The sequence below is a fragment of the Schistocerca gregaria genome, chromosome 3 (genome assembly GCF_023897955.1).
Source record: "Schistocerca gregaria isolate iqSchGreg1 chromosome 3, iqSchGreg1.2, whole genome shotgun sequence".
In the NCBI taxonomy this organism is placed as follows: domain Eukaryota; kingdom Metazoa; phylum Arthropoda; class Insecta; order Orthoptera; family Acrididae; genus Schistocerca; species Schistocerca gregaria.
Window position 1 is genome coordinate 504,444,900 of NC_064922.1, and position 25,802 is coordinate 504,470,701.

A 25,802-nucleotide genomic window follows, 5' to 3' on the forward strand; every position below is an offset into this window, starting at 1 on the left:
TCCTCCCCTGATGGAGAACTTCAGGTCTTTCCGTAGTGGGTGAGACTTGTGGCCTGCAACTTGTGGTGGACTAAGAGCCAGTGGCAGTTTCCATCTGTACCGACAGTTGAATTGCATATCACCTTGAGCACTTCGTGTGCCACGAGGTTCAACTTATTCGTCCTAAATTGGCCGTCAGACGTTTGACAGTTCCAGCACGCATTGTCATGCCTGTGAGGCGAATTGGTTTGGCCAGACAAGCGAATGGGTGCACTTCACAATGAAATCTGCCGGAATTACAGGGCTCTGATAGGGAGGTTTCCCGAATTTTAATTGCCAGAATACCTGTTTGTGTAGTTTGCAGATTTTCGTGGAAGAGTCAGAACATTACCGCTGAGGCAGCCCGCCGCTCCTCGCTCACCGCGTGCTGTTTTCTGCTGCTGCATGAATCAAGATGAAAGGGTAAAGTATATCTGCACCTGCGTAGGGTTGTTAAATGATATTCACAGTTCCCTGTCCTACAGTGGACCATAATTTGTGGTGTACTTGCTCGTAGCTGATTGCATTTGAACAGAATTCGGCTTCAAAGTGAATTCACATAAACAAAGTTAGATAGCTTTGTAAGAGGAATTAATTCGGGGGAGAAACTGTATAGCTTCCAACGTACAGAATGCCTTGTCAGTCAAGTACTATCCCTACTCTGATTTATGTTTGTCGTTTTTGTAAGATTTATCAGCTCATTATAAGTATAAAAGGATTAACGAAAACTTGTCTCTATTTTTGTAGACGCAGATACGCCACGGTTCTCATTCATACTGTGGTACGCCCCCTCCCCTTCCCACACTCCAACCGGAAGTCTCATACCAGATGAGAGCAACCTCAAATGTGGTAGAATATTTATGGTGTACGCTTACGTGGAAACGGTGTTTGCACAACAATTGGTATCAGAAAGTGGAACAAGGAGCGCAAAACACACACGATAAAGTCCATCCTTAACTGAAACTTTAATTTAGTATATAATCACTTCAACAAAGGTAGGTATTATATACTTACTTTTATAACAGTTTAATAATATCTTATACCTTATTAACAAAGACAAAAACTGACTATGTTCAAGAACTTTACAACTTACAATACGCTTTAAGCTAGAGAGAAACAGAGATAAAAACAGGTTCACCAAGCCGACTGTGGTGCTAAGTCTAAGCATTAATTTAAACACACAAGTTTTCATATAAACAACATCTGTAGGTCACCACACTATTCGTTTCAGAATTATCGGGGATTAATGTGACAGAACAGGCGTGCACATGGTTCTAGAATTTGCAGAGATTATCCATATGCTGCTTATTGATGACGCCAAACTTTCTCTACTCGAATTGTAGCCTAGACTTAATTTCTGTCTGTGTAAAGATTGCTCAGGAGTGGGAGAATAGCATCCACACACCTGCATCCCATGCACATCACAGGTACATAATAAGACAATTACTCACAGCGAAATGCACTGTGCTTACATCTTACTACGAACGACTTTCTTCCGCGGCAGACTGTCACTACATTACGGAGGTGATAAACATGTGCTGGAGTCTGTCACACTATTGCTCCAAACAACTCCCTCCCTACCTGTACCGACTGAGAATGACTCATAAATTATAACAATGGATTCAGATTCTTATCTATCTTACCAGCTTATCTCAATGTGTGTTATTCTGTTGCTCTAAAGACGAATATGCAAGTTCAATTGAATGCTCTGTATGGTAAACATCTGATGTTTCCATACTTCCAGTACCACGATTAAAAAAAATAGTTAAAGTAGGCGACAGAAAAGCATCTATGACGTAATGAATGAGGTAATAATAATTAGTGACTGGCGACTCCATAGAGTGCTGTGTGCACAACGACCATATAATGAATGAAATTAGAAGGAAGATCAGCGTTGGCCGCAATTTTGATGATTTATTAACAGCAAAATCGATCTTCGATCACATAATGATCATCTTTAGTGGTGGAAGTTAAAAATTTTCACATAGCCATCAGTGACTAAGAAACAAAAGACCGCAAATATACCCGAGTATAAACCAACTGTTGGTAATAACATTTGTACGCTAAAGTTATGTTCTAACCAACAGTTGGTTTATACTCAGTCTACCTCCTGGCAAGTTACTGAAAGATATCAGACCTGCTTGGATAGCTGTGCTGCCTGCTGCGTGAAATCTCTAAAGTGTTATGGCAGCTGGCAGTTAGTGCTGAATGTAGACATTCACAAAGATTTTCACTGCTGTAGTGGTGTACCCTGCTTTGCTGTAAGTTCCCAATACCTGTCGTTTATAGAAAATTAGCCTCATTCTGCTGAAGAACTTGATACCTGCAAATCTTTAAATAAGAGTCTATGAGCGATAGCTATGGATGAGAGGAAACAAAAGAATGGATAACTCCATACTTTTTGCAGAATTTTCGATCGGATCTATGATACGAATGTGGTGTTACATTATTCTTCAGAACCTTAAAATGTTTATTTTTGTAATGAACCTAAGTGTGAATCTGGAGTGTCATGCCGTATTCTTATTCGAATGAATTTGTCATTTATGATTTTACAGTTAGTAACTGCACCTCGACAGTCATTCAATGATTTTTTTTTATTGTTAATGGCCGCACGGGATTAGCCGAGCGGTCTGGGGCGCTGCAGTCATGGACTCTGTGGCTGGTCCCGGCGGAGGTTCGAGTCCTCCCTCGGGCATGGGTGAGAGTGTTTGTCCTTAGGATAAATTAGGTTAAGTAGTGTGTAAGCTTAGGGACTGATGACCTTAGCAGTTACGTTCCATAACATTTCACACTTTTTTTATATTGTTAATGCAGTGTGTCTTCTGTTGTTGTGGATAACTGAATGCAAACCTAAGCCTACGGGAGCAAGGATAAATTTTGTCTATAGCCCTGAACTGTGTAACGCTTCAGGCAAATTTCTTAACCTGTTACTGCTTTCATCCGACTTTACGTCACTTATATATCTGACCGAAACAAGGGGCTCTACAGCGTCTACAGGCTGACAAATGGAAACTTAAAGATCTGAATTTCACCTCTGTGATGACAAAAACTCTTCTGTGTTACTTTCTGAGAAATTAAGACTAAAACTTGCATCACACCCTTACAGTGAAACACTGGTAGAGAATAAAGTTGAATTTGTCCCGTACTGCTATAAGACATATTATATGCAACAGTTTCGTCAAATGCATACAGATTGCTTCACATTTTATCTTGCCTTTTGAGTACCATTTCTGCATTTATAATAATTCTTTGTGCACCTCATTTCCTAAATTACACTTCTACGTATCATATGATACACCGAACACTACTGACAACGCAGCTAAGTCATGCAACGCTGTTTGCAAAGTACAGGGTGATTACAATAAAAGTTAAACTTTCAAACCGCTGTAGAAATAATACCACTGGTCAGAATGACGTCAGATTGCAACGGTATATTATCGGAGAATGGGAGAAACATACAGCAGAAGAAAAATAAATAGTTACAAAATGTAGCAATAAATGGCACTGTAAGCATCATAATTTAATAGAGGTCAGCTGCAAACGGAAACTGAATCATACAGCAATGCCTAAGGTGAACGTCTTACATTAAACAAACTGTACAACGCAGTGTGCAAGGGTGCACAGGTGAGATACTGTTAGTTACGTAAGCCCATCTTCCACGGCAAGGTTATATCTCATCGGATGGGAAAAATCGGTTTTTAACTGTACTGAGGCCAAAAGCCGTATTAAAAGCATTAGTCAAAATGAAATCGGATTATTAATTTCAGTGTGACTGGCGCAAAACACGTTCAATATGCTGTCCACCGATTCCTGCAACAAGTTGAAATCAAGAAACAGCACGTTCCGGAACTGATCGAAGTGTTTCTGGCGTCACGTTCAGAATCTGTTGCGCAATGTGTGCCTTCAACGCAGCTAAGTTTGCAATCGGAACACTGAACACAACGTCTTTCAGATAGCCCCACAGCCAGAAATCACACGGATTAAGATCAGGTGAGCGGGACGGCCAGGCTGTGGGGAAATGGCGGCTGATAATTCTAGCAATTCCAAAATGGCGCGTCAGCAGCTGCTTAACTGGATTTGCAATGTGAGGAGACGAGCCGTCTTGCTTAAAAATGATCGCATCCACACATCTACGCTGTTGCAGAGCTGGAGTGACGTGGTTGCGTAAAAGACACTCATAGCACTGACCAGTGACGGTACAGGCAACGATCGGAAGTACCTGTCTCTTCGGAAAAATATGGCCCTATGGTAAATGATGCAGTAAACCCGCACCTCACAGTGACCTTTTCAAAATGAAAAGGTTGATTTTCGTGTGGATTTTTCGTTGCCCATATTGGACAATTCTGTGTATCGATGTATCCTGTTAGGTGGAAGGGGGCTTCGTCTGTCCACAAAATCTTAGACGGCCAATCAATGTCCACTTCCATGCTAGCAAGAAATTCTAAAGCAAATGTCTCTCTTGCTGGCACGTCAACAGGAAGCAGTTTTGCACATGGGTAATTTTGAATGGATAGCAAAAAAGTATGGTTCGTAGGATTTTATACACCGTGCTCACGGTGATTTAAATCAATGCAGATTCGCAGCCAGTTTCTGTATTTTCTTTGTGTCTTAATTCATTGTGGCTGCTGGATCAAAACAGTATCTGTTCTTTCAGACATATCTGGAAGAGCAGACAACACGTATATGTAGAAACAGCATAAAACAGTAGCTGTCACAACAATTTTCGTTTTTCTTTTCAGTGGAAGTTGAAATACCAGAAATACTGGCTAATGAATTTCGCGCTAATTTATTGTACAAATAGCTTGGTTTAGTACGTAGCGGCGCCGTTATCTCTGAATCACGAACTTCGCAAGAGCGAGCCCTCTCAAGGAACTCTTCGGTTGGCATTTCTCTCTGCTGCTAGTACAACACCACAGCATGTGTTTGTTAACTCTGTGAACTCCAAGTGGCTCAGAATCATCATGCAAAATTTATTTGATATTTTGCTATTATTTCAAATTAAGAATCTGAGTGAGTTTGGCATAATTTGTGCTGTAAGATCATGAGTTTATGGTTTTGGGCCCAGGTTGACCGAAGTTGCAACCAATCTCAGCTTTTACTTTGCAATTTATCCGTCCTATACACCACTGGGGCGATAATACAGAGAAGATTGTCGTAGGTCGTCTGTAGTAATGGGGTAACGGGTTCGCGCGCAAAGAAAGTGGAGGCTTCTTTGGCCCGCGGTTTCTGTCTCCTTGAAAGCTTGATTTTTACCCATTTTCCAACACAGTCGGATGGAATGCCAATAAGAAAACCATTACTAGAATTCTCATCAGCAGTCACGTCGTTTCTTCCAGTACCTCACAGTCTAATGGCGCCAAACCTATGATACCGCCGACATAATTTTTGGCTTTGTAAGTACATAATTTTTATCTATTAAATGCCACATTACGATAATACTTGAGTATGACACAGGACATCAATTAAACACTCATCATTCCGAAATCCAAAGTAGATAATGTTTAGTAATTTATGTCGATCAAGCACGAACTTGTTACAGATACTTTGTTTCATTAAAATGGATTTTCGTCGTAAGGTTATCGTGAAAAGGTACCATACATTTGTATTTTAATAGCATTACGTTTGGCCGTGCTGTGTAACGCACGGCTTTCCGGGCCTGGTCCCCGGCACGAATCCGCCCGGCGGATTTGTGTCGAGGTCCGGTGAACCGGCCAGTTTGTGGATGGCTTTTACGCGGTTTTCCATTTGCCTCGGCGAATGCTGGCTGGTTCCCCTTATACCGCCTCAGTTACACCATGTCGGCGATTGCTGCGCAAACGTTCTCCACGTACGTGAACACCACCATTACTCTACTACGCAAACATAGTGGTGTGGTATGAGACGTTCCGTGGAGGGTCGACCGGGGGCCGAACCGCACAATAACCCTGGGTTCGGTGTGAGCCGGCAGAGGGGTGAAGTGGACTGTGGTAATCGTCGTGGGGTTGTAGCCCACTGTGGCTGCGGCGGGGACGAGGCCTCTCCGTCGTTTCTAGACCCCCGGTTAACATACAATACAATACCTTTTAGTTTGTTGAATACAACAGTAAACAGATGAAAGAAATTTGTCATCAGTAATATATTGTGTCACCTTATCCTCACTCTTCTATTAAACCCACAGTGGATAATGTCGCAAATGTTAGACCTTTTCTCACTTTTCATTATACTTTAGAGCAGTGAAATGTACATAAGTTTCAAGTATGCAAAATCCATTACGGAACTCTAAGATAAATACCAGCAATTCAAATAAGTTCATGAGAATTGTTGAATACACTCAGCTTAGCGCCACGTTCCCGTAGCCGGACGGTACCTGATGTCCGGCGGCCCGAGGCTCGTGGCCAGTGGCCGGAGGCCGCTGCAGGGCGAAGAACTCTCGAACGTAAATTGTTCCGTTCTTGATTCAGTCATGGCCTTATTGGGTGGAATTATTTCTGGAAGTTTTTGCTATTCCTGCTGGGTTAGACAGTGAAACGAATTGTCTTTGTGGTTCCGTGAAATCGATAACAGTAGCACACAGCCGAATTTAAATAATAAACGAAGATGCGAACTCGAACTAGGGGGCTCGTGTCTACATCACGCGACGTTTACGATTATAACAAGAGCTGATATAGCACTATAGTAAATTGAGAAGAATTTTTCCTCCAGATATTTCCGCATTCTCTCTGTGTTGCCAGATTGTATACACACTGACGGAAAAAAGACGAGGTTGTGCGGTATACGCCGGCCGGTGTGGTCGAGCGTTTCTAGATGCTTCAGTCTGGAACCGCGTGACCGCTACGGTCGCAGGTGAAACGTCCCCTTGGAAAAATTATACACGACTGTGCTTAAACTGACACACAATATTTTTAGCGCAACGCAATCTGACTTTCAAAAATCCCTACAAAAGAATGGCCCTGACTAACATTAACCTATACGTTTCACAAATCACTTACCTCACAAAAATCTTCGTTACTCAAGTTACTGCAATACAGCGAGCGCCACTACTGCCAGCTAAATAAAAGATTCAAACTACGGAAGTCACTAACTACTGAGGCACAGTTAGCAAATGAAAGATTTTAATAGAGAACAAACAATGTAGTTACCTTAATAGTCATAATATATATATCAGTTCATGACACCAACTCTTACAAATTTCAAAACTCCGCCATCTCTCTCCCCACGTCCACCACTGCTGGCGGCTCACCTCCAACTGCGCAACGCTACGCGCTGTAAGCATCCAGCTGCCGCTGCCCAACACTACAATGGCAGACAACAATGCAAACCAGCCACAGACTGCACACAGCACAGCCAGTGATTTTTATAGTGAGCGCTACGTGGCGGCGGCGTTACCAATAAAAAACAGCCTACTTACACAGGTTTGAATCCTGCCTCGGGCATGGATGTGTGTGATGTACTTAGGTTAGTGAGGTTTAAGTAGTTTTAATTTCTAGCGGACTGATGGCCTCAGATGTTGTCCCATAGTGCTCAGTCTTTTGTGTGTGTGGTATAAACGAAAGCTGGTAAGTGCGTATCTATATCTGACAGATGATGTGTATTCATATTTAGCGTCAGTCGCATAAAAGTGACGCAAGTAGCGCCACGTTGAGGGTGCAGATCATGTTTGCTTTAAATACACGTTGGAAGGTCGTGAGCATGAGTTACCTCTGAGATTGGACGTGGTGAGTCTTTAAGGCGACAAACACGCCATTATCAACATCTCACTGAGTTTGAACAAGTTCGTCTAATAAAGCGACGAGAAGACTTCTTCAGCAATAGAACCCAGTAAGTTGTCCTCGATGGTGAATGTTCATCAGAGGTGAGGGTATCATCTGGAGTGCTCCAGGGAAGTGTGGTAGGTCCGCTGTTATTTTCTTTCTACATAAATGATCTTTTGGATAGGGTGTATAGCAAAATGCGGCTGTTTGCTGATGATGCTCTGGTGTACGGGAAGGTGTCGTCGTTGAGTGACTGTAGGAGGATACAAGATGACTTGGACAGGATTTGTGATTGGTGTAAAGAATGGCAGATAACTCTAAATATAGGTAAATGTAAATTAATGCAAATGAATAGGAAAAAGCATTCCGTAATGTTTGAATACTCCATTAGTAGTGTAGCGCTTAACACAGTCACGCCGATTAAATATTTGGGCGTAACACTGCAGAGCGATATGGAGTGGGACAAGCATGTAATGGCAGTTGTGGGGAAGGCGGATAGCGGTCCTCGGATCATTGGTAGAATTTTGGGAAGATGTGGTTCATCTGTAAAGGAGACCGCTTATAAAACACTAATACGACCTGTTCTTGAGTACTGCTCGAGTGTTTGGGATCCCTATCAGGTCGGATTGAGGGAGGACATAAAAGCAATTCAGAGGCCGGCTGCTAGTTTTGATACTGGTAGGTTTGATCATTGCGCGAGTGTTACGGAAATGCTTCAGGAACTCGGGTGGGAGTCTCTAGAGGAAAAGAGGCGTTCTTTCCGTGAATCGCTACTGAGGAAATTTAGAGAACCAGCATTTGAGGCTGACTGCAGTACAATTTTACTGCCGCCAACTTATATTTGCGGGAAGACCAGAAAGATAAGACAAGAGAATTACTGCTCGTACAGAGGCATATAGGCAGTCATTTTTCTCTCGTTCTGTTTGGGAGTGGAACAGGGAGAGAAGATACTACCTCCGCCACGCACCGTATGGTGGATTGCGGAATATGTATGTAGATGTAGATGTAGATGGATGTTCTTTCTGCTACATTGGAGAGAGACTCGGCAGGAATGTAGTCATTGTGCATGATTGCTAGCAGCGGTGATCACGAGAATGTTTAGTTGCAACAAGACAGACTCCGCAAGGCAACGTCGCGCTACCGAGAGGGAAGACCATCATGTTTAGTGTACGGATCTGGTCCATCGCACGGAATATGCAGCAGCAATTTAAGCAGCAATTGGCACCACAGAGCGCAATGAACTGTTACAAATCGTTTACTCCAAGGACAGTTCAGAGACTGACGCCCTGTGTCGTGTATTCCACTGACCCGAAACCACGGTCATTTGCGAGCTCAGTGTTGTCAAGTAAGAGCTCATTGGATTGCAGGGTGGGGACGTGTTGTATTTTCTGATGAAAGCTGGCCACGGATGATCGTGTGTTGGTTAGTAGGAGGTCAGTTGAGGTCTTGCAATCAACCTGTCTGCGCGCTAGACACACTGGAGCTACATCTGGAGTTATGGTCTGGGGTGCGATCAATATGACAGAAGGAGCACTCTCATGGTTACACCAAGCATCCTGACTGCAAGCTTGCACGTCAGTCTGGTGATGCGACGTGTCGTGCTGGCATTCATGAACAGCTTCCCGGGGGTGTTTTCCAACAGCATAATGCTCGCCCACATACAACTGATCTAAGCTAACATTTTAAACATAGTGTTGACATTTTCCCTTGGCCTGCTCGATCACCAGATCTGTCCCCAATAGAACAAGTGTGGGACATCGTCGGACGACAACTCCAGCGTCCTCCACGAAAAGTATAAATCATCCAACTACTGACCGGCCAAGTGCTACAGGCATGGAACTCCATCCCACAAACTGACAACCGGCAACTGTGCAACAAAAAGCGTGCACGTATGCATGCTTGAATTCAACATTGTAGCGGTTACACCGGTTATTAATGTACCAAAATTTCACATTTGAAATGGCTTAACATATCTTTTACATTAACCTGTGATTTTGCAGTATGTATCACTTAAGAAGGTTGCCTAGACAAATCTCTTCCCGAAGTTTCATTACTGTAGATTAATTAATTTTTGATGTTGCGATTTTTTTCTGTCAGTGTACTGCATATTGTACGAAGACAATCTCTGCAGCTGTCTTACGTTTTTCTCAGAATGTTGCTCTCGTTTACTGTCTAGTAAGTGATCCGAACAACGAAACTAATTACAACATGGTTTAGACAAGGTATCTGCAAGGTGCGAAATCCTGCAATATACCCTGAAAAGGATTAAGGGATTCGTTTTTCTCACGTGCCGTTTCAGAGTGCAACGATAGATAAATATGGTGGAAGCTGAAGAAATGAATCAAGTTTGTGGTGTGGTCGGGACTCAAAACCGAGTCTGTTCCTTCCCTACTAGGCAGGAAGGCTGACCTTTACACCACTTCAGTATTTTGGTCAACATCGCTGAATGGAGTACCCAAATCGAATGCCCTCCCGAACACAAACTTCAATTCGTATCTTCAGCTTGTTTTCTTCCTAAATTGTCGCTATTGCCAGGGCTCTCCGGCACTGGAATAGCACCCCACCTTTTAACGTAATGGGGAAGTCCTGTACCTCAGATGATCTAATAATTAAATTGTCCCCGGGATATTTAAGTCCCGTATTTATTTACGATAATGATGGAAGCTGAAGAAATGAATTAAAATTTGTGCTGCGGCCGGGACTCGAAAACGCGTCTCCTTGCTTACTAGGCATAAATTCTAGCTTATTTCTTTAGCTTCAATCATTATCGTAGATAAAGATGAGTTTAATGTTTTGGAGAAAGTTTAATTATAAGATCGGTAAATAAATAGTGTGAATGTTATTCCACGCGTCCTCTGGCAACAACTTACCTGTCTACATGAGACTGTATAAGAAGGATTGCATATCACCACAGAAAGCTCCAATTCCACCATCAGTTAATTAAACTGGCCATTAAAACTGCTACCCAACGAAAATGACGTGCTACAGACGCGAAATTTAACTGACAGGAATAAGATGCTGCCATATGCAAATGATTAGCTTTTCAGAGCATTCACAAGAGGTTGGCGCCGGTGGCGACAGCTACAACGTATTGATGTGAGGAAAGGTCCCAACCGATTTCTCATACACAAACGGCAGTTCAAAATGGCTCTGAGCACTATGGGACTCAACATCTATGGTCATCAGTCCCCTAGAACTTAGAACTACTTAAACCTAACTAACCTAAGGACATCACACAACACCCAGCCATCACGAGGCTGAGAAAATCCCTGACCTCGCCGGGAATCGAACCCGGGAACCCGGGTGTGGGAAGCGAGAACGCTACCGCACTACCACGAGATGCGGGCAAACGGCAGTTAACCGGCGTTGCCTGGTGAAACGTTGTTGTAATGCCTCGTGTAAGGAGGAGAAATGCGTGCCATCACGTTTTCGACTTTGATAAAGGTCAGATTGTAGCCTACCGCGATTGCGGTTTATCGTATAGCGACAGATATTTACATAAAAATTCTAATCATCATCCACAACAAAACAGGGGTGTCATAAAAAGTCTTGTCGATCGAGCGCAACGGATATGTACACCTGAACATTTGGATGCCGAAGTGAAACATCTGAAGCAGGCTTTTGAAAAATACGGCTACTCAAAAAAAGAGATAAATAGAATTTTGCGTCCAAGGAACAGAAGACCAAAAGATAAGAATGAACCACAACGACAGAAAAATACGGCAGTTCTCCCTTTTATTAAAAAAGTAACAGATCGGATCGGTAAGATTTTACGAAAACATGATATAACACCGGCCTTTAAACCAACAAAGAAAATAAGTCAAGTACTACGATCTGTGAAGGATAAACGCCCTCCTCTGTCTACATGTGGTGTGTATAAAATTCCATGTACCTGTGGGAAAGTTTATATTGGTACTACCAAAAGAACCGTAAATACGCGACTGAAAGAGCATAAAAGTCTTTGTCGACTTGGAAAAATAGAAAAATCAGCTGTAGCGGAACATGCTCTTCAACCAGGAAACCACCAAGTGAAGTTTTCGGATACCCAAGTTTTATCTACAACGTCAAATTACTATCCACGGCTATACAGAGAAGCTATTGAAATTTATAAACATCACGATAGTTTTAATAGGAAAGAGGAGGCTATGAAACTGAGCGATATATGGACAGTGGCTCTACAAAATTGCTCACGATTTTTATCCTGACAAGGTGGTAATCGATAGTCAACCTTATCTTTGTTATGGATTATCACTGCTCATCACGTGTCACCTGAACCACACCCCCCCCTTTCTCACAATATATAAGTCGCTTTCAGACACCCAACCAGTCAGTCGACAAGACTCAGCGGAGCAGCGCCTCTGAGGAAGTCCAGCGCAGTCCTGAACGAAACGTAAGGAGCAGAAAAAGTTCTTGGACCACGACCTCACATCCCGGAAAGTATATCAACAGCCTAGTATCATATATTTGTCCAATGAATACCCGCTTATCATCTGCATTTCTTCTTGGTGTAGCAATTTTAATGGCCAGTAGTGTACTATATGTCGATGTTAAAGCAGAACGGAACGTCATGTCTCCGTGGAGAGCATTTGTTCCACCGAAGGTTAAAGGATCTGATGACGACATTTCCTCTTACACACTAAGAGTACCTCTGGGCTGCGCCGTAAGCAGTCTGTCCTCTCACAAGAGCCAGAGAAACGTCTCGCAGTTCCGTGTAGGATTATCCTCCGAAGTGCTGTTACTGACAAGTTTATTTCGCATACGGCACACACGCGCGGCAATTTGTCACGGCGGACTGGGATGCGCGCACGTCCCACGAGAACCAACGACACATGCCGGCGCTCTGGACGTCCCCGAGGCTAATTTCTGTTATTACCGTCTCGGCGCGGCGCGACCCTCGCAGGACGGTAAACACGCGCAGCCGAGGGCCAGGCGGGTCCGTTACGCGCAGCTCGGGGTCAGCGGTCGCGCCAGGCAGGTGCCCGGCCGGCGTCTGCGGGCCGGGTGACCGCCGGCCGCGGGGTCGCGGCGCGATTGACGCGCAGCCCTGCCGCAGGGTCGCGCATTGTCGCCAGGTATGCGGAAGCCGCCGCCGCCGCTGCCGCCCTGCCGAGCATATTGTGTATGCAGCACCACGCGCTGCCCGCCACAGGTTACCAGATTGTTTTCTCATCTGAACAACCGAACATGACGCAACGCATGTCTCTTTGCATCGAACGGCTTCAGCTGTACAGCGGATTGTAGCTCGTTTCTAGACTCTCTGTGCCTGTCTGCTTGCGAAACCTACCGACGATATCTTCTGGGAATCTCCAACTTGACGAAGATGACGCCACTACCTGTAAGGAAGAAGTTCCAGATAACGCCCATAGTGGGCCTCGTAATCTGTTGTTCAGTCAGTACGGCAGAAAGCATCGACAACGACATCGTGCAATGACCTCAACCACCGGCCGCAGTGGCCGAGCGGTTCTAGGCGCTACGATGATGCCCCCACTTAAACAAGCTGTGTCCGTCACCCGCGGAGGGTGAAGCTAATAGGTCTTCAACTTTGTTTCTGTCGTTTTCCTCGAAGTTCGAAAGTCTGTTGTGAAAATTTTAGAAAAACTTTACGTATCAAAGTACTCGACATCGCTGACCACTACGTACTTTCTCCCATCTTTCGAGCACCATACGAATCCCACTGCGGAAGGACTGGGCATATTTTGAGAGAATCTAGAAACGATCAAATTTAGTGCTTTTCATTACGATCGGAAGTGCTGGTCAGCCTGGGCGGGTGCCATTGATCGGAAAAAAGTGGTTGTCAGAGGGTGCAACGGCTAGGGAATACACCGTGTGGAGTATGACTTCAAATTGCAACGCTTCCAGGTACGTTTTGACGAGTTTTGCGAAAAGGGGAGAGCGTCGGTATGCTGCAAAATCACCTTTTCATTTCTATCGCAGAACTGTGGACATTATTCTATCACTGCTCCGCTCAAATGCATAAATTACTTTCGATAATGATATCCTGTTATTGTTTCCGTCGGTTTCAGTAGTTTCTAAAACTTTCTCTCTTCCTCTGCCATGCAGGGCTTCGACATCAGAATGACTGTTCTTGAAGCGCTTAATCAATTCCCTGCGCGTTCCTTCACTAGTAGCTGCGTATCCTTACGTCTTACCCAGCGTTTTATAAGCCTCAGGCGCAGATTTCTTCACCTTAAAGCACAAAATAAAATCTTCCCATAGAGGACGAAAATTGGACTTGTAGGTTGACATATGCAGTCGAGAATAGCTTTATGACGCAAGCACAAATCGACTAATATTTTGATGGCGTTATGTTTACAAATACCTAGGCTTATTGTGTGAAACTTACGACCTACCTACCTGCAAGACTAATTACCGCTACTGCTATCTGTTGCAAAACTGGGAAACAAAATTGTAGACCTAATACTTTCACCCGAAACTTTCTACTGACTGACGTGAGGTCACAATGAAGCGTCTTCAACGAAGAAGATTGAAGACGTCTTATTGGTTTCTTATTTCGCATGATAGCTTGCCATTTCAGGGGAAGGTTTATAAAAAACACTAACAATTTGTTATAATGAAATGTTAATTAATGAAATACCAGTTGTAAAACCCTTCAGGACACTATACGATCTAGCATAATATAATTTGTACGAGTTCGTTGTAGGATAGGTGTTTGGGGTTACAAAGTAGGAGAAAGAGTACATTCGAGTTCAACTAAAAAGTAATATATATTTTTTAATTTCATTTATATTTGTATAGGATTCTGGGAGTTTCTTGTTAGTATAATAGAATTATGTTCTGCAGTATTCAATGTTGTTTACATACGGGGTGTCGCACAATGGGGGTTTACACTTTCTGAACTTAACTAATGGAGGAGGTATTAATGATAATCTAATCCAATTTTACTCATGTGGGTATCTAGTACCTAGAGAGTGTAGCCATTTATTTTTTTCTCTATTTGACTTCAGTTCATAGTAACTACATGTAGATAGCCAAATGACTGGAAACTTGTCCTTGGAGCAAAGAAATTTCATTTTAAAGTGTTACTGTATATGTGACATCATGAAAGAAGTGCAAAGTAGATAGCGGGCCGAGATTGACACTGCACCACTGACACGTGTAACAACTGTTAAATCAAGCGACGACGTATTCGAGGCAGAAGTAAGTGTACGCGGTATAAAGAAAGAACGGTGTGGCAAGAGGAAATCAGTAGAAGACAAAAGAGGTTGTACGCAATGGTACAAGCTTTCGCAAGATCCCCAAATTCTGCATCGGTGGGTGTACAGTCAGCGTGGCGGACGGCTAGCGAAAGGAGCCAGGCTTTTATTCCCTCCGGAGTCCACGATTTTCTTAGCTCAGGGACTTGCTGTTGTGTTGTCCTGGCGTTCATATCGTCATAATTGTCATTCCACTGTTTGTAATGGTTGTATGGGCACGTCCCGAAAGACATCCATATGGCATGTGAGCATGAATGAGCCGTTAATCTTCCTGGATTATCAGTGTGGTGTGATACGCATGTTACAGGTCTTGTAGGGATATTCTTCTTTGGAGGAATGGTGTAAAGTGTAAAGTGTCTTATCATGTTACAGGAGCGAAGTATACCAGCTGTCCACCAACTGTACTGAGATGAAGATTGTTTCTTTCAACAAGATGGTGTACCGTCACATCACCACGGTGGCGTGCGACAATTCCAGGATGAAACATTTTTTTGAGACGTTGACAGATCGGCGAAGAAGTATTGAGTTCCACCCAGATCTCCAAACCAACGCCGTTAGGCTTTCTTTCTCTGGGAAACGCTGAAGGACACCATGTACTCCATAATGCAACGTGCGCTGGATGACATGAGGGAGGCGACTGAGACTGCCTGTGAATCCATTCCAACGGCAGCCATAACACATGTGTGTCGATCTGCTTAGCAGTATTGAAGACGCTGTAATCTTGCCGATGGAGGACGCTTTGATCATCTTCAACATTAAAACATCATCAGTAATGTCGTGACTATCTATGTGACTTACAAACTCATAGTTCTCGTCATTTTTGTTGCAGGACACTCTGTATCAGGGATATACCTTTCGGGGTTGTGAATTTTCGATTTTGTGACTCCTTCCCGATTACAAAACGGAAGATTAAATTTCTGCGAGCGAAAGGAGCAGCAGTGACTTTTGTATTCTTGCTTGTCTCAAATATTTAGTTCCTTTTTCCGAATGTGTCGTGATCTCTGAGGGAGTGTTTATACAGGAACCTAAGAGCACAGCTAAAATTACTACAAGATAAACGAGTAGCAATTACAGTTATGTTTTTCTTTGTTATAAATGTTTTTTTCCGAATACATCACGAATTCCGAGTGTCCACTCACACACCTTACTGTCGTAAACTTAATGCACTCACGAAGGTTGATGACAGTCAACAAATGTGCTGCAGAACTGTACATCAGTGTGGCTTCACTTCCCAATAAGCGTCAGGTGAAATTAACCTCTCCACCACAAGCTTTAGCTTACAACAAAGAACGTCTGCTGCGTCCCAGGCAGTTTTATTTTCAGCGTTCACCGATCTTGAAGTGCTGAAAGTTTTCAAACACTGGTGTCTAATGCGAACTTAGAGATTTCTGAAAAATAAATATGTTTACTTAATATAAATTTGAGTGTTAGGAACTGTTTTCAGAAAGTGTTGACCTAGGGTGTAGGCCTACACTGAAGTGAATCGTGGACGATAAATAACATAGACAAGAAGAACAGTGTTTGAAGTGTGATGTTGGCGAAAAATACTGAATATTACATGATTAAAATATTTTTTTATTTATTTAACCTAGTACGATTAGAATCAAAAGGCCCTCTCTTGCATCTGACTGGGCATTCTACATATTTTGTACTAAATTCGATTATGATGAGTATGTTACAAGTTACATAAATATACATCATTATAAAACATCTAGTAAGTACTGTATTGCAGAAAGTTAAATAAACACATTTTGAATTCTTTCATGAGTACAGCAATAGCGATAATTACAGGACGGTTGATTTAAACTATGTGGACAGCTTTCTTCAAAAGAGGATGCAACGGTTTTGTGACACACTTCTCAACTAAAGCAGTGTATGCGTCCAGGTTAGCGGGGATCCTTCATCATACGGATAAGTGGGCTCATCCTGCCAAATTCTTTGTAAGTTTGATTGTATGTTGCAGTTAATAAAATAACATCGCATATCTTTTCCTCTTCCTCTTCTGGGTACTTCACTTTCTTCGTTATGCAGGTAGTTCTCAACATCGCATCTTTAGAATACGTGGTTTTTTTCCCAGTGTGCCACGCAGCTGATTTGGCATCCGAAAGGATAATCAGAAGCCAAATGTTTCAATGAATATGAGCTTTAATTTGAAGAAATCCCGTGCTGCCAACATTACCTAACAATCGAGCCCTACCTCTGATATGTTACAGTTGATACAAAGCGCAGCTCATGATTTCAGGTGCCCGGCCATGCTCACACAACAGCCGCGACCATCTTCAGAGGGAAGTGTGCTCTTGTTATGGGCATAGAAAGTATACGAAGTTTTGAACGTCAGTAAATGGTTTATAAGACTGTCCACTGAGTTAGTAAGAGTGGTTTAAGATCTGTGATTCATTATGATGCAGTCAGTCTAGCTGTCTACTGTAACAGCACAGACGGTACGGAAGTGTCCAGCTGACAATATGTGTTAACCGGGATGCTTTCAGCACAGGTCCATTGATGAAAGTAGCCCTCAATGATTTAGATATTTTAGTTTAAAAAGGGAATAATGGCCTTAATGACCGAAGTAATAAGAGGGATGTAGTCATAGCAGTCATAGCTGAATATCTCCAGCGTGAAACCTGTGTTCTGCTTACCGAAACGTCCAAGCAACTATGGACACAGAGAGAGCCCTGGCTTCACTTAGAGGCGAATCCTTGGTTGGCGGTTATTGTGAGCCAGTCTTATTAAGGCAGGGTAGTCGTGAATAACGATGTCTCATTAACTGGCTCTCAATAATAGTGCTTTAGGACTCACTGGAGTGCGCCCCTAGATGTATCTCAGCCACCCATACTGCATTCTCCTACATGGGTTTGACAGACTGCCTCTTTCCGTGCCTACCCATGGAATCGTTTGAGATGAGATAAAAGGAGGGGGGTGACAAGAAGGAACTAAAGAATTTTGAGGGCCTCAAGGCCCTAGCTACGCCTCGAACACATTGTCCGTGCAACTGGTTGTGTTGGGTGGAGTGAAGGGGTGGGGGGTGGGGGCGAGAGACACGGGCTAAATAGAGAAACGGACTTGCTTAACACCGTATATTCAGCATCGACCCCCTTCCAAGTTTTGAATATGTAGTACGTAACAATCAGTTTCGAAACACCTTCACTATGGCTTCCCACGTGCGCATAGCAATGCAATTAAGATATAGCAAAATTATTTTTCTAACTGTATAGTTCTATGCTAACTACATACAGCAGCAGCGGGCGATTAGGCAATCCGAGAATGATGAGGAATCATTTGCATAGACCAGAGATAGTGAGATTGTGGTGCCATCTAGCAGCCAGGTAAAGAGTCCGTGAACAATTTGTTGCGATTCAAAGAATAGAAAAGATGCGTGGAGAAACGAGCCAACCTAATGAAAAGCCACTATTATTCGCAACGTACAAATGAACCGCAACGAGATTAATCGTCATTTGTTTGATTTTAATTTGTCATTCTTTTCTTCTGAGATGGATAGAGGCATCTATCAGATATTTGTGGCAAAGGATACTGCGAACCTCGAACTCGGCTTAAATGTGAAGTTCGGGCAGAACCAACTTTTGCCCCTGTTGCTATAATTGTTGTGGGCTTATAAATAGGAAATGTAGTATCTATCGTTTCTCTAACATTCATGACGATCAATCTCGACAATTCTAAGCTTCAAGTCGCATGTGTTAGTCAACATTCCTGAGAATATCCCTGAAGGTGTACAGGATTTGTTATTTTATATGGCAGGACAACTTTTCTTTACGGCTCAGGTGACAAATTGGCGTCCTTCTTCTACAACTTCGTGTGAATTTTTGATGTGCCAGGATACTTGCTGGTTCAAATTAGAGAGATAATAAATCGATTCAACTTATGCTTCCAGTGAAACGTACAAGAGGCAATAAAAATGTTGTGCATTATTTTCTGAGACGGAAATCTTCAATTTTATCCTTTAGTAGTTTCGATATTCAGATTTTGTTGTAAATATTTGTGCATAACAAGTCTGTGGTCTTTAACAAAGAGTGAATGCGTCATTGCGCCCATACGTTTTTCTTCATGAAAAAGCCAAGATTTTTCTACCTGTTTCAGACTGAGTGTCGTTTAAGAAAAGAGTTAGAAAACTTGGTAGAACGTTTTGCGTAAAGAAGCAACCAGAAATCGGTTTTATTCTTAAACCAGCGAGAGTTATATTTTACCGTAATAACATTTCACCATTGAACCAAAAAATTATTATGTGCCGTCTAAAAACTGCCCATCGACAGCATCGTTGAAAAAGAAAATAACTGAAGGCCGCATCTCAGTATAACGCAAGACTCTTAATTATTCACTTCATTAAATAACATCTGGCGCCACCCAGGTATCGGTAACGTATTATTATTTATTACTGATATTACTGTGTTACAGCCTTTTGAGTGGTATCGAGTATATATTGTTGCTAAGACCTGGATTTTCTAGGTCTTTCAATCACTGCAAGTAGGCTTGTACTATTGTGGTAGGTACCGCTACCCAGAAGTGATGGAAACTCGTTCACATTATAAAATAAATACGACCTGTGACATAAGTTATTTAACAGAGCCGGCCGATGTGGCCGAGCGGTTCTAGGTGCTTCAGTGTGGAACCGCGTGAACGCTACGGTCGCAGGATCGAATCCTGCCTCGGTCATGGATGTGGGTGATGTCCTTAGGTTAGTTACGTTTAAGTAGTTCTACGTTCTAGGGGACAGATGACCTTAGATGCTCAGAGCCGTTTGAACCATTTTATTTAATAGAATTCGACACGTACTTGTGCACTTGACAGCAGCGTTGTTACTGTCTGGCACAGATTTAACGTAATCTAATCACAGGGCTAATGCGGGACGTTGTGTGTACACTGATAAGCCAAAACATTATTACCACCTGGTTAACAGCTTGTTTGTCCGTCGTTGGAACGAAATAAACAGCTGATTCTGCGTATCATGAATCTGACATTTTGTTGGTTGTTTCTTGGAAGGGGTTTGTGGAGGTATGTGGCTTTAGATGTCTAAGCACAGGTCATGTAATTCGCGCAAATAACGGGCCGCTGATTTGCGTACAACGTGATGGCGTCAGATAGTGACGCAGATGGTTCCCATAGGTTTTACATCAGGCCAATTCGGTCGACGAGACATCGACATGAGTTCACTATAGTCCTCCTCAAACCACTGTAGCACCGTTCGGAATCTGAGACACGCACAATTATATTGGTGAAAGATGCAATCGCTATTGGGAAAGGTATCAAGCATAAAGGGAAGTTTGTCTTCGATTACCACCAGAGGTCCAATGCAAGCGTAGAATGTCTCCCATAACAAAATACTGTCCCATCAGCCTGCTCCGTGGCGCGCTACATGTTTCGAGCCGCGCGTTGACCTCGATGACGGCGTTTGTGGAGACGACCATAGACGTAGTGTAGCTAAAGTGTGATTCACCCGAAGAACCGATACGTGTTCCTTGGTCGACGGTCGAATCCCGACGCTCCTGTGCCAGCTTCAATGGAAATTGACGATATGGTTGGGTCAGCATGTGAACACGTAGGGGTGTTCTGCTGCGAAGCTCCATGCTCAACAACAAACGATGAACGGTGTGCTCCGAAACACTTGTGCGTGCCCCAGAATTGCGCTCTTTCGGCAGAGATGCCACAGATCACTATCTATACTACTTTATAGGGCAGACAACTCTCCAAACCCCCTGTTCGGTGAAGAGTTGTGGAGTTCCAACCATTTAGCTCCTCGTGATAGTTTCACTATATTACCTCTTTCCGTAGGTGCTCACGACAGTAGCCGTTTTCGAAATGTTCACAGGTTTTTTGTAGGAATAACCTGCCTTTGTCAAAGTCGCTTATCTCAGTGGAATTCTCCATTTGCAGGCCACATCTTAGTTGGTTTGATCCCCAGTCCGTGTCTGCTCCGCTTACATACTTTTGCTACCGCGTCACGTGCCCGCAGCGCCACCAGGCGGCGTCCAACGTCGCGGTAGGCAGTGGTCATAATGTTCTAACTCATCGGTGTAGACGCCTGGGAAGCAGCGCCCCATATAATCCTCGGGCTTCACCATTTGACGCTTTTAAAACTACTATCCTTTAGATAAAGGTCCTCCAGTTGTTTAGTAGTATAGAATGTCTTGCGCAAATTTCTGAACCATAGCAAATCATGGGTAGTGGGTAAGACCCAGACATACCAACTAACAGACGACTGACAGCAAAAGGGATTTACCCGACATGATATCTTTAGGAAACTAATTACAGTCTGTGAAGTGGCAGTACCATCGACTAAATTTTTATCTGTTGTAAAATGTATTAATTTGTACGTCTCTTATGAACCTTAACAGTTTATGTCCAACACCTTTGGTTCACTGTCATCGGTAACCTCCAAACTGCCCGACCTGGCCCCATCCGATTCTGATTCCAAAACTTGGATAACACCTTAAAGGACATCACTTTGATAGTGATGGAGCGGTGCCAGCAGCGGAGAGGTTGTGACTCCGTCAATAAGGGAATACATTCTACAGTGACGGTATCCACAAACTGTTCTCTCATTGAGTAATGTGTTCGTCGCTAGGGTGACTATGTTGAGAAATAAATATGTAAACAAGAAGAGAAAAGATCTAGAATGTTAATAACGATTATTTTATTTTAAAAGCCTTAAGAGTTTTCACATTAAGAATTCGTAGGCATTACTTTTCAGCACACCCTTGCATCTCCTCCTAAAGCATGGCTCGATTTCAACCAAACTTATAACATATGACTCTTATGGTAAAAAAAAGCACTGTGAGAATAGGAACCTCCTAGCTTGCTTAGAGGTTTGGTATGGAACAGCAGTCTACTTTCACGCCCAAAACCTTTCACAATCTGTTCCGCCCTACTCTGTCAAAATGGATCTCATTGCCTGCTTGTACGGGGCAAGGCTGATGCCGAGGATGACGTCTATGTCGTATTGTCTACATACACAGATCAGCCAGAACATTATAACCATCTACATAATAGCCATTATGTGCACATTTAGCAAAGACAACAGCGGCGACACGTTGTGGCACGAAAGCAATGGCGCCTTGAGAGGTCCCTGGAGGGAGATGGTACTACATCTGCACACAAGTCACCTAATTCCGTAAATTCCGGAGATGGGGTCGATCAGCTCTGACGCCACGTTCAAACACATCCTTGATGTTTTCGACCAGGTTCAGATCTGGCGATGTGAGCGGCCAACACAACAATTAGAACTCGCCACTATGTTCCTTGAACCACCCCATCACACTCCTGGCCTTGTGACACGCCGCATTATCTTGATGAAAAATGCTACTGCCATCAGATAACGTGATCGCTTTGGTCTACACAGCCTGCAATCTGCGTACAATAAAATTTGGCCGTCATGACGCTTTGCACGAGCTTGTCTAGACATGTGGATGCCCACGTGAATGTTCTCCAGAGCATAATGGTTTCGCCGCCAGCTTGTCTCCGTTCCTCAGTACAGGTATCAAGGAACTGCTCCCCTGGAAGACGACGGATTCGTTCCCTCCCATCGGCATGATGAAGAAGGTATTGGAATTCATCAGACCATGCAACGCTCCACCAATGCGCCAATTGTCATGTGCCCTCTTCAATCATTACATTAACATCGGCACATGCATGTGTCGTCGGCTGCAAATGTCCATCGTTAGGAGTGTTCAGACGTACTTGTACTCTGTCTTTAACTCTAAAGTCTGACGTTAGTTCCGCCACTGTTCACATGCTGCATGTTTCACCAGTCTACCCAGCCTACGATGTCCAATACTTTTTGTAACGCGGCGTTGCTGCCTAATCGTACGACTTCTAAACGTGGTTTTACCTTTCTTTCGCCACGTGTAGAAGGCACTCACCACAGCACTCCTCAAATATCCCAAAAATCGTTCAGTTTCCAAAATTCTCGTGCCGAGCCTGTGGCCATAATCAGCCCTAGGTCAAACTCAGATATATAGCGTGCCTTCCCCGTTCTATACAAGGGCAGCATCCCCACTCATACTAAACGCACCGTGCATGTCTCTGACTAGCAGTCATTCCTCGCCAGGTGACGCTTCTACCGCCTTGCCTAGTTGGTGTCTGTAGTAGTTCGGTGGTCATAGTTTTCTGGCTGATCATTGTACATTGACGAAATGAAAATGGCAACCTCAAGAAGCAGTTGTGCAACATAAGCGATATGAAGTTGGTAGGCTTGTTTCTACATCTTTTAAAATTTCGGGCCACGACGAGAATGATAATCAGATTTGCTTTAAATACAAGTTGTAACGGTTGTGAACGTTAGTTCCCTTCGGTGAGATGATGTTAGTAAAGAATGCCTTTCACAATCCGGCCGTTGTGGTCGAGCGGTTCTAAGCGCTTCAGTCTGGAACCGGGCGACCGCTGTGGTCGCAGATTCGAATCCTGCCTCGGGCATGGATGTGTGTGATGTTCTTGGCTTGGTTAGGTTTACGTAGTTCTAAGTTCTAGGGGATCAACTCAGATGTTGAGTCCCATAGTGCTCAGTGCCTTTTGAACCATTTTGTCTTTCACGCGGCAAAGACACCACTAACAACACCTGAGTTTGGACGAAGTCCTGTAATAGGTCTACCAGAATCTGGATTTTCCTTCTGCCTGCGATACTGCTGGAAGACTTGCAGAAATGTAGCCACTGTACATGATTGCTGACAGTAGTGGTCACGAGAATGTACAGTTGCAGAAACTGGGCTCTGGACCGCCACGTGGCCCTATCGGGAGGAAAGACCATCGTGACCGTTGTGTGGGTCTGGCTCATCTTACTGCATCTGCAGCACCAATGTGAGAAGCACTTGGCACCACAGTGACACAAAGAACAGTAGCTTATTCAAGGACAGCTGCCAGCGAGGCGCCCTGTAGGTAGTACACGTTCCACTACCAAGGACCACAGCCCTTTGTGCTTTCAGTGGTGTCAAGCGTGAGCTCATTAGAAGGCAGGGGGGAGATCTGTTATGTTTTCTGATGAAATTTGATTTTGATTCAGTGCCAGTGTTGCTCATGTGATGGTTACAGGGAGGCCAGCAGAGGCCCTGCATCAACCTGTCTGCGTGCTAGGCACGGTAGATTTTACACCTGGAGTTATGGTGTGGGGAGCGATTTTATATGAGGGCAGGATCACTCTCGTGGGTATCGAGCGCAACCTGACTGCAAATTTGTACGTCATTCTAGTGATTTGACATGTTGTACTGCCGTTAATGGTTCAAATAGCTCTGAGCACTATGGGACTTAACATCTGAGGCCATCAGTCCCCTAGAACTTACAACTACTTAAACCTAACTAACCTAAGGACATCATACAGATCCATGCTCGAGGCAGGATTCGAACCTGCGACCGTAGCGGTCGCGCGGTTCCAGACTGAAGCGCCTAGTGCCGTTAATGAACAGCATCCCAGTGGGTGCTTTCCAACACGAAAATACCACCCACATACTGCTGTTGCAAACCAATTTTCTCTACAGGTTGTCGAGACGCTAACCTGGTCCGCTAGATAGACAAATATGTCTTCTACCGACTACAAATGGGATATCATCAGATGACCAGTGTCATCCATTATCATCATTAACTGTACCTCTATTGAATAGCCAAGCACTACAAGCATGAAACTCCTACCCACAAACATACATCCAGCACCTGTACGAAACGATGCACGCATATTTGCATGTTTGCATTCAACGTTCTGGCAGTTACAGACGTTATTAATGTATCAGCATTTCACATTTCCAATGGCCTATCTCATGCTTATATTAACTTGTGATCTCGTAATGTTAATTCCGGCCGCTGTAGCCGAGCGGTTGTAAATCTTTCAGTCCGGAACCACGCTGCTGCTACGGTCACAGGTTGGAATACTGCCTTGGGCATTGATGTGTGTTATGTCCTTAGGTTAGTTAGGTTTAAGTAGTTCTACAGTCTAGGGGACTGATGACCTCAGATGTTAAGTCCCATAGTCCTTAGAGCCATTTGAACCATTTTTTTTTGCAATGTTAATCACTCACATATGTTACCTAGAGAAATATCTTACCAAAATTTCATTACTCTACAATAATTATTTTTTGATGTTGCAATGTTTTTGCATCAGTTGTATATACATACCTACATACACACACACACACACACACATGTGCATGTCCATTTCTATGCATGTGTATGTGCACATATTATATGTGTGTATGTGTGTGTGTGTATGTGTATGTGTGTGTGTGTACGTACATATGCATGTATGTTAAACATCTTCAGAACCCTTCTATCGACTTTAACCAAACGTGGTGCACCTCTGGAAGAAAATACTGTGGGTTAAGAACGACCTCCAATCTGGGTAGGGTGGGGATGGACAGGGGGGAGGGGAGATGAGTGGGACAGGAAGACGAGCTGAAGGCAATGGTTAAAGACGTGGGGAAGGTGGTATGGGTGAGGATGGGAATTGCCAGAGAGAATTGGGAGGAGGAAATGGATGGTGCAAGACGAGAGAAAAAGATGGACAGAGAGAAGTGTGAGGAGAAAGTGGACAGAGAGGTGGGGAGAAGCAGATGTGCGTCTTTTATGTAACACGAACTCAAGAAAGGAGTCTTGAATAAAAAGCTGGAATGTGTACGTGTGTATGTTCCACACCTTCTAAACAAATTGTTCGACCTCAGCGAAACTTGATACATACTATGCGTACTACTTGGGAAGAAGCACTGTGGGATGAAGACCCACCTACTCTCAAATGTGTGGGGATGAGAGTGAAATAACAGCATGAGTAACCACTTGCTAATTCCCAGAGTATATTCATTCATTATTTAAGAATGATAGCACTTCATGACTTGCAACAAATTTTACCCAG